This window comes from Tamandua tetradactyla, chromosome 4 (genome assembly GCF_023851605.1).
Source record: "Tamandua tetradactyla isolate mTamTet1 chromosome 4, mTamTet1.pri, whole genome shotgun sequence".
Lineage (NCBI taxonomy): Eukaryota > Metazoa > Chordata > Mammalia > Pilosa > Myrmecophagidae > Tamandua > Tamandua tetradactyla.
In genome coordinates this window covers 119,817,809-119,829,128 of record NC_135330.1, presented here as the reverse complement: position 1 = coordinate 119,829,128, position 11,320 = coordinate 119,817,809, and positions in this window count along the sequence as shown.

The window sequence follows — 11,320 nt, the reverse complement described above, 5'->3', positions numbered from 1 at the left end:
GCCTTCAATCTCTCTTAGCTTCTGTCTGCTTCTCTTTCACCTTCTCTTCTAAAAGACTCCAATAAGAAGATTAAGATCTACCTGGGGCATCCTCAACTGAAATGAGCTAATCAAAGGATCCCACTCACAAAGACAAGACATCTGCACCCATAGGAATGGACTAGCTTTAAGGACATTATCTTTTCTGGGGTACAAAACAGCTTCAAGCAATCACTACATCCTAAGCTTTAAGATTAATGACTATTTTATAGTAGGTGTTCATTGAATGCTTATCAAATTGATGAATGAGTTAAACGGCATCCCCCAATTACATTCTATTTAATGGAGAAAACAATAAAAGAGGTGGAATCAAGAATGGGCAAGGTAAGTCTTCAAGGAATAGTTGGTGAATATGGAGAAATAAATAAAGCACAAAAATTCTAAACACAGGAAGACTTATGAGGTTCTCTATTTCTTCTTTATCATGTTAGAGCCGTATACAGACTCAGTCATAAAGTGACTCTTTTTTCTGAAGAATAACCTTGGCTAAATATAAAACTAACAAAATAACTATATGATTTGAAAAATATTGCATTATTAGGCAGATGAAATATTGTTATATATCTGCATATTTGCAAAAACTTAGGTGTATCCTGTGATTTCTTATAGAAAATCTTTAAATGTTGATGGAAAAATTCCTAGGCAGAATTTTATTTGTAATGTAATGACATAAAATATCATGAAGGAATCTACCTCTTACTCACACTAGTTCTCCTTGCCGACACCCAATACAAAAATAACGTGCATCTGCGTAGATAATAGAGCATTCCCTTCATCACAAATGAGCAACTTTGCAGGCAATGAAATTAATTTTATGTAAAAATATAACCTTTGTTATACTTTAGTTCAACGTGAAAAACTGCATTTGAATACGGGAGATATTCAGTTGCAGTATAGCCAATCCATATTTTGTACGATTATGTTTATAAATCTTTATTTTTAGGTCAATTTGGCCCAAGTTATTTTCACCTGAGTGGGACAGGGCCTGATTAAATTGCCTTTGTTCTAAAAAATGTATAGATTCATTTATTTCCTGAACTGCCTATAATGATTTGAATTTCATTGTCCCAGCTGTTAGCTGACACCTAACACAATATAATCATATCCCTCTAGTTTTGTTCTATTTCTTTTCTTACCTCCTCTTAATTACCCCTTTTGTACCTCTAGTCTATCGTCTCTGCGTCTCTAATACATAGAGGTACCAATTTCACAACCCCCAAGGCTTGTCAGGTTAAAGATTAATGAGCAGACTATACCCAGAGGCTTTGCAAAGGTTAAGCATAATTACAAATGGGTATTTTATGCAATGCTGGAGATGTGCAAGCTGTTTTTTTTTTTTTAAGGCAAGAAAAAAGTAATGAAACTTATGGGATTCATGTCAACCATTGTATCTCAAAAAAAGGTCTCTTTAAAACAAGAAATTAACATGCTAACTCAAAGGGATTGCTAAAGTCTACCCTTTGTTCTGTTCGTGATTAAAACGCAGGCACATGCACACTATCATATGGTAGAAATTAGGTATAATAAAAGACCTGCGCTGTCATTGATTTTTAATTTTCCTTTTTTTTTTTGTTATGAAAAAAGCATCTAGTTAAATTTAGAGTAAAAAGAAAAGTTATGGGTTGAAATGAATACAGTAGTTTTGCATTGCTATTGGAAAAATTAAATATCATTTGGAGTAGGAATATGTAGTTTCACTTGAAATTCCGTTATAGTTCACTGAGAAAAGAGCTACTTTCCATGAAAAAATACCTTAAAGCTTCTTTAGAGGTTCAGTTACACAATTACTGTAAAGTGTAAACTGAACATCTGGCCATCCCAGCACCACAGGGATGGTATTAGGATTTAGTAATTAAAAGAAATCCAGTCAGTGTTCTACTAATTATAAAATGTTAACAGGGTTAAAACATTTGTGTTTAAAAATCAGAAAGCTGTTGACCTAATTGGAGGTGTTTTTCCCCAAAATGTTTCAGAACAAAGGAATATGTTATAATTAACTCTGCTCAAAAGGAAGAAATGAGAATATTGATCTCTAAATGTCGAAGCAAGAAGTGAGGATTGTTTGGTAGCAAAGGGATTAGACATCTGTAGTGTTATTTCATTTCTTTGAAGAATATAACTCACGCTCCTCCTAAGGCCGTCCCCTCCGCTTGTGCACCTGATTCCTCTCCTGCAATGACTTTGCCATTTTCCGCTCTCACACTTGATTCCACATCGTTCTGTCTCTACTGCATAATTTCTATCAATATAAGAACATGAAATTTTTCTGCTGTTAAAAAAAAAAAGTATTTTTCTGCTGTTAAAAAAAAAGAAAAGTATTCGTCCCAATGCCTCGTCTACCTGGACCCTATTTTATCATTTCTTTTAGGGCAAAATTCCTTGAAATACTTGCTTACTTTTCCTTTCTCCAATTCCTTGCTTCTCATTCTCATGCTTTTATTCTTTTGTATGTTATATGGCGGGGGTCACATTTCAGTCTTTTTTCATGTGACTATTCCATAATTTCAGAACCATTTGTTGAATTATTTTTGCGGGGTGGGGGACAGCCGCGAGCTGGGAATCGAACCTGGGTCTCCCGCATAGCAGGCAAGAATCCTAACACTTCACTTCCCTTGCACCCCCTCTTCTCATTCTCTTTTAAATCCAATCCAATCAGGCTTTTAGGTCGCTCCAACCAACTGAAAGGGCTAATATCAATGTTACCAAATGGCCTTCCTAAATCCAACATGCAATCACTACCCTTTTCCTCCTTGGCCTTTCGTCAGCACTTGACTCATAGCACCTTCCTTCTTACACATGTCCTTCACTGGATATGTAGGATCTCTTCATTAAGTGGTTTCATGCCTACCCCTAGGGTTTCTCCTTCTCACTCTCTGTGCTATCTTCTCATGTTCTTTCTGAGTTTTTAATGCTGTTTAGAAATGGTTCAAGACTCAGTACTTGAACATTTCTTCTCCTCTATCAAAACTCTCTTCTTCGTGATCTCATCCAGATTCATGGTTTAAATATAATTTATGTGTTGATGAGGGATATGGCAGGGAATTCTACTTTTGACCAAATATCCATGTTCTTCACATTTTCCAGCTGTCTTATAGTTAGGTGGAACCATCATATTTATTTTGGCCAATGGGCTGTGCAGAAGTGATGTATGTCACTTGTAGGTCTGTTATGGGTTGAACTGTTTCCCCCTAAAAGATAGGTTGGAATCCTAAGATTATGATCTTGTGTGGAAATAGGATCCTAGCAGATGAAAACAATTTAATATGAGGTCATGCTGAGTTAAGTGGGTTTTAATCCAATATGACTGGTACCCTTATAAGAAGAGAATTACAGAAAAAGAGAGGAGAGCACTGTGTGAAGACAGAGACGCATGAAAAAGCAGCCATGTGAAGATGGCAAGAGATTGGAGATATGAGACCACCAGAGCTTGGAAGAGGCAAGGAAAGATCCTGCCCTAGAACCTTGACGGGGAGCATGACTCTACCAACAAACAGCTTGCCTTCAGACTTCCAGCCTCCGGAACTGCGAGATTACATTTATGTGGTTCTAAGCCATCCAGTTCATTGGATTTCATCACAGCAGCTTTAAGAAACTAACACAAGACAAAGCATTTAAGAGGCTGTGTGAGACCCTCCAGTTTCACCCTTGATGCATGGTGATGATGAAGGCTTCTTATTGAGATCGTGGAATCTCGAGATGGAATCAACCCAATTCAAGTGCTTAAAGTGAGCTGCTCTGAGGGATCCTTTGGATGCACTGTGGACTTTGTATGAGCAACAAATAAAACTTTATGCTTTCAGTGCATGGGGTCCCACGGGGGTTCCATGTTCTGGAGTGGCTTATCCAGGGATCGCAGGGTGGATACCTGGACCAGATGGGTCCTGAAGCCTTGGAGGGCCAGCCTTTCCAGGCCATTGGCTAGGACCATCTCCCTGCCCCTTATTGTTGATGGCCCTTCCAACATGGGGGGTGGGGTGGGAGTGTGGAGTGATCATGGCCCAGGTGCCCCTAGGGAGTGGCATGGGGATGGGGGATGGGGGGATGGGGGGGATGAAGCTATGCAGAGAGGGTGGGGCCTGGCAGACAAATGTGATTGCTGAATCACTGTATTGATGTTTCCTTTGGTTTCCAGTGGAGCAGCTGGCAGTGGAGACCTGGAGTTGTGGACTTATAACTGGCACCGGGCTCTGGGGTCTGTTCTGCAGCTAGCTGTGGTGCTGTGCTTTGCTGCTTTTGTGTGTGTGTGTGCTGTTTTTCACAAAAATGAAAAAAAAGTGATGATAAAAGTATATATGTTCCTTCTGGCCTCCAGTGTTCTGGAGCAGCTAGAAGAAAAGATCCCAGACTCTGGGATCTCTCCTGTAGCTGTTTCTTGAAGAGTGCTTTGAAAACTTTTGTTTTTCTCTTTCTTTGCTTTGTATATGTGTTATGTTATACAATAAAAAAATTTAAAAAAAAGAATAAAAAATAAAACTTTATGCTTTCAGCCAGGGGTCAGCAAACATTTTGTGTAAAAAGTCAGATAAATACTTGAAGGCTGTATAGTTTCTATTATAGCTACTCAACTCCACTGTTAAAAGTGAGAAAGCAGCCATAACAAATAGTAAATGAATGAGTATGGCTGCATTCCCATAAAATTTTATTTACTAAAATAATGGTCTACTGGCTGTTGTTTACTGACCCCTATTTAAGCCTCTGAGGTGTCATGGTTTCTTTGTTATCAAAACATATAGTTTAGCCTGTTCTGATGAGTACAATTTTCAAATTTATGTCTTGGTTCCAAATTCCCAAGGCATATATGATTGTAATAAGCTCCTACATGCTCCCTCTTTTTACCTAGTCTCAACCCAAAGGGCAGAGTCAAAGTTTTAAAACAGGTCAAATAATTTCACTTCTTTCCTCAATATTCTCCAATGGCTTTCAATCCATTTAATAAATATCTGAAATCCTTCTTTCACCTGCAAATAGGGTAACCATACATCATGTTCATCTAGGATGTTGTCCAGATAGAAGCATCACTTCCTCTAACTCTTAAAAGTTTGCTGTTCTCTGATCATAATTTACATATAACCACATAACTTATCAGGCTTTGACCCCCCCTCTGTTATGTCAATTATCCCATCTAGTATTATGTTCATATTTACTCACATCGTCCCAGGCATATTGGACTCCTTGTTATTCCCTGAACACTAAATACTAAATACTAAATACACTAAATTACAGAGTTTAGTCTTAGGGCTTTTCCCATTTCCTGGATTGCCTTTCCTAAATATGTACATGGCTTCTTCCTTCACCTTCTTTACATATTTCCTTAAATAATACATTCAAAATCAGATCATTCTCAACCCCCTTGTTTTAAATTACACACCTATCCACTAATTCGTTTTCTGTACCACTCCCTCATTTATTTTTCTGCATAAAACCATCTTGTTTAGAGGGATAGAAAGATCTAAAGGTGATGGTGGAGTTATACACAGAAGGTAGAGTTTAGCAAAGGAGAATGATTGCTGAATCATTATACCAATATTTCTTTTTGTCTCCAGTACTTAGAATAGCTAAAAGTAAAAACCTGAAATTGTGGAATTGTAACCTATAACAAACTCCGCAATCTGTTCTACAGTTTGTAATTGTTATGCGGTGCTTTGAAATTCAATGCCTTTTTGTATATATGCTATTTCCACACAAAAGAAAAAGAAGTCGATTGTGATGATAAAATGTATATATATATTTATTCCTTTTAGTTTCCAATGTTCTGGAGCAGCTAGAAGGAAAAATCTCAGATGATGGTATGGTAGCCATGACAAACTCTGGTATCTATCCTATAGTTACTTGTTGAAGAGTACTTTGGAAACTATTGCTTTTCTCTTTCTTTGTTTTGTATATATGTTATATTATACAATAAAGAACTTGAAACAAAACCTTCTCATTTAGGGTCTTCTAACTTATAATACAATTTCCTTACTTATTTGGTACATTGAGGATCTTTTTACACTAGAAAATACTGTCCATGAATTTGGTATTTTTCTCCTGAATGTATAACTGTGCCTGCACATGGTAGGTGCTCTATGAGCATTTGTTGAATGACTGATGGCTGAAATGAAAGGTGATGGCTTGGGTGCAAAAACAGGCTTGTTTCTCTTTAACTTCAGAAGTATTCATGTGACGCTCTGTTTCTTCACCTGGATCTCCTAGAAAACAGAAAGTTAGGGGAGAAATAGGTATCAACGCTTTATTTGGAAGGTCTGGATCTAGGACAGTAAGAATGAGGAAAGAAAAAAGTGGATAAAAAAAGTGGTGAAGAGCAATGTAAGGTGATGCATTACTGTGCTAGCCACTGCTTTCAAGTGAGCTCCTGAGAGTCACAGCAGATGCTTCTCCAGGTGGTTTTGTTCAGACACATAGAACATCTCTTGAAAGGCTGAATGAGGAAATCCTGCCTTGGAGCATCCCTTCAGAAAGAGGAAGGCATGCGAATTTACCTGCTCACTCCTTCTCATGTTTCCCACTGGGTAAAGTTAGCCACTTGGGAATTTAATGCATCTGAACTTTCTGGTTGCATTAATTGGCCTCTTCTGCAACTGCTTGCGAAGCAGTTGTGGTGTGGTGCTTTATTTGAATTTGTTAGTACTGTGAGAAACCAAAGCTATGTCCTGTTGGCCTCATGCAGATAAACTGTATGGGCCCATTCAGGCTAGTTGCTGAGAGGGTGAGCAAGCAGTTGCTTGCTTAGAAAGGAAAAGATTCTTTCCCTTCCAAGAATCAGAAAAGTCAGAAAAAAATCAAAGAGACACTTAAAATGTGCTTTTCCTTTAACCTTTGAAAAATATGTATATTTTTTATTTTGGAACATTTTCATCACAAAAGATAGTAGAAGAAGTAATATATAAACTTATGCCCCCTCTCCTACTCATCCCTAATTATTTTGAAGCAAATCACAGATTAATTTTATGTGTAAATATACCATTCTGCTAGGATGTGTTTTTTCACATATTTTGTATTTGTTATATTCAGATTTCATGGCCAAGCATTGCTATATGTACTTCTCTTTTTCATGAAAATATGCACATTCATTTTGCTTTACCTCTTTTATTTTGACTATGTAATGCTAATGTTAGGTTCTTGAGGTACTATAGTTTTGGACGCAAATTATCATGAAAAAGAGATGATAAAAGTATAGGAGAAAAGATTGTGTGCTTGAAATCTGACTTGTAGAGAAATCTCACAACACTTGAAAACTGACTTGGGCACATTTCTTCACCATAAGCTAAAGTGTGAATCATGTGGGTGTAGTCAGGTAGATAGTGAATAACAGATTTCTATTACCAGACACTGTGATGGAGATAATGGTCAATGGCAGCTATCTGTCCTCTGAGAGGAAGTTAGTGTCCTATCTTTCACCATCACAGTGGTGGGATAGAAGCTAAACAATGAGTATTGATTTCTTTAAAGATAAAGGCAGCCTAAAATGACAGTGGTAACAAATTTCTTCCTTACATTTCTGGAAAGTGCTACCTAAGCTGCTTTGCAAAGACATTTCTACTCCACTTTTGCCTGTAGGTTAAAACAGAGCCACTCTTTGCATTCATTATAGCTGTGCATGGCCTACCATTACTAACTTAATTCAGACCCATCTAAGTAAAAAATAGACACATCCTTGGTAGTTGGAGATTCAAGCGCCCTCCAAATATGTTAACTGCAGTGGTTCTCCAAGTTTTGAAACCCATTTTCATTCATTAAATAAAAATTTTCTTAACACACCCTACTTTTGAATTAAATATATTACTTTAGGGGCATGCTAAAGATTGGTCTCCAGGTTTTTTAAGACATGCCTCAGTAATAGCCACTCTGTTTTTGACACAGAAATAGATCTTCAACTTAAGCCTACAAACCTGTTTCATAAAACAGTTAACTAATGCAAACACTCAAAAACACTGGGGACACAGTAAGATATGGCTTGTTTATTTTGGACATTAACCATGATGATCAATAGATGGAAGAAGTCAAAGTGTACAATGACTGAGAAGCTGAAATGTGAACTGGAATATTGTGCAGCTACCAAAAGGAACAAAATCATGAGGCACGCAACAAACTGAATGAAACTTTGGGACAATATGTTGTGCAAAACAAGCCAGAAACAAAAGAATAAATATTGCATGGTCTCTGTGCCAGCTAAAATCGGATGTGGACCCCAGAAAAGCCAAGTCCTTTAATCCTCATCCAAAATTGCTGGGTGGGAACTTTTTTATTGTTTCCATGGAGATATAACCCACTCAGTTGTTTGTGATAACTTTTGATTAGATGATTTCCATGCAGTTGCATCCTCCACTCCTTCAAGGTGGGGTTTGCTTACTGGAGCCCTCTAAGAGGGAACCATTTTGGAAAAAGCTTTAGAGCCCATGCAGCCCAAGACCTTTGGAGAAGAAGAAGGAAAATCCTCCAGTGGAGCTTCACAAAACAAGAAGTCATGAGAATCACCATGTGCCCTTCCAGCTGAGAGAGAAATCCTGAACTTCATCAGCCTTCTTGAACCAAAGTATCTTTCCCCTGATGCTTTAACTTGGACATTTGCATAGCCATGCCTTAATTTGGATATTTTCACAGTCTTAGAACTGTCAACTGGCAACATAATAAGTTCCCCTTTTTAAAAGCCATTCCATTTCTGGTCTATTGCATCCTGGCAACTTGCAAACTAGAATAACCTCTTTCAGAAAATACTTATAAGAAAATTGGAACCTAGATTGTAAGCTCCTATAACAGCCACACTTAGTCCAAAGTTGTAAGTATTTTTCTAGACTCTTGAGACACTGAGCTATATGTGGATAAGCAGACATTTCCCTGATGCTCTGAGTATGTCTGTGACACCTAAGATTTGGCATTGCTGCATACAATCATCGTTACAGTGCAGTAAGAGAGATCATCTTTAAATTAGAGATAAAAAAGAAGTCAATCTGGCTGGGACTAAGGTATATCAGGACACAAGGTGAAAGATGATAATGTATGTATTCTACAGCTTCACATACTGTATGTGACAAAAGGCAGGGAGATAAATTCTAACTAGAACCTAAATTTTCTGTAACACACAATCTAAATCTACCTTTCTGGATAGCTCATTTAAACAACCCAGACATATGGAGCCCAGAATGGGAATGAGGCCTTGTAATTCTGTATAGCTTAATGTAATATCAGGATACATCCCAGACTATGGTGGGTTGATAATTAAAAAGTATTGGTAGGCCAACCCCCAACCAAGACCACTCCAGCCAGTCCTAAAGAACACCTAGGGCAATTTATAAGATTCCACAAAGGTTCCAGGCACCAGAGTAACTTGCCAGAAACCTACAACCTCCAGATGGGTCCCTGGTCCAGATAAGTCCTGAAACCAGCCTCTCCAGAGCATCAGATAGTTCCAGCTCCCTACCCCATTTAGTGACAGACCCTTCCAATATCAAAAATTTAGAGTTGCCATAGCCCAAACAACCCTGATGAGAGGTATTGAAAGATCAAAGGTGATGGTGAAATTATACAGAGAAGATAGGACTTAACAAATGAATATGAATGCTGAATCATTAAATTGATATCTCTTTCAGTCTCCAGTATTTTAGAGCAGCTAGAAGTAAAAACCTAAAATTGTGAAATTGTAACCCATGTCAAAGTCTGAAATATGTTCTATGACTAATTGTGGTGCTATGCTTGGAAATTTATAGCTTTTCTGAATATATGTTATTGTTCACCAAAAAAGAAGGAAAAAAAAAAGTCAACTGTGATGATAAAAAAAAGTATTTAAGTCCATTAGCCTCCTATATTATGGAGCAGCTAGAAGGAAAAATATAAAAGGATCTTGTGGTAGCCCATGACAAACTCTGGGATCTATTCCTTTTTTATTTTTTTGTTTTGTATATATGTTATACTACACAATAAAAAAACTTAAAAAAAAAAAGTATTGGTATGGTGGTAGGGTCCCCTAAGGGACCAAAGAAAACAATATGGAACGATTAAACTTTCCCATCTGAGAAGCCCCTGGTACCATCTTTGACCTTTGGAACTCCCCCCAAAAATAGGCTAAGCCCTTGATTTTGAGGCCTAGCCTTATGAAACTTTTCTTTCTAGTGGAGAAGCTAAGTTTACCTCAAATGAGGCCTAAGAGTTGCTTCCAGAAAAACCTCTTTTGTTGCTCAGATATGCCCTCTCTCTGTCTAAGCCCAACTCTGTAAAGAAAATCATTACCCTCTCTCCTACATGAGACATGATGTTTTGGGTGAAAATTTCTCTGACAATATGGGACATGACTCCCAGGGATGAGTCTGGCCCTGGCACTAGAGGATCAACAATGCCTTTTTGACCAAAACAGGGAAAAGAAGTGTAACAGAATAGGGCATCAGCAGTTTAGAGAGTACAAATAGAGTTGAGAGGCTATGCTGGAGGCTACTCTAATGCACGCTTCAGCTAGATATTGCTAACTGCCCTGGTTTCCCAAACCATGACCAACATTATTCCTATTAAATCTAAAGAACATCTAGGGATCTACCTGAGACTCTATAAAAAGTTTCACACACTGTTTACTTTTCTTGAAACCTCCAGAAGGTTCTAGGGTCAGATAAATCCTGAAACCCAGAAGGGCCAACCTCTCCAAGACTATCAATTAATTACATCCCCTTATCCTTTATTGTCAACATCCCTTCTCAACATGAAAAATTTAGAATGGGCAGTCACTCAACATACCTATAGATTCTGAGAAGGATCAAAGGAGAAGAGGGTGTTATAACAAAGAAAATAAGATTTAACAAATAAGTATGACTATTGAATCACTATATTGACATTTCTTTTAGCTACCAGTATTTTGGAGCAGCTAGAAGGAAAAATCTGAAATAGTGGAATGGTAACTCATAACAAACTCTGAAATCTGTTTAACTACTTGTTGAAAGGTGCTTTGAAAATTATTGCTTTTACTTTCTTGTTTTCCGAAAATGTGTTATATTTCGCAACAAAAAAGGTTTTCAAAAAAGCTCTGGGCATTAGAACAAGAGCTTTACACAATTTAGCTCTTTTCTGAGTGGACCTAGGCAAATGCATTTATTAAGTTCTCATGAAACTATCTCATAATTTCAAACTTATATATTAGATTAGAAAATGTCATCTAATTTTTATTTCTTAATACAAAATTATTTAGGAACAAAAATGAGAACGTCTGCTTGCATCTGTAATTAATATAGTTTTTTTTCATGTTCTTATTAAGAAATGATCTGACATTCATGATTTTCCTATTAATTTGGTTTATTTGATG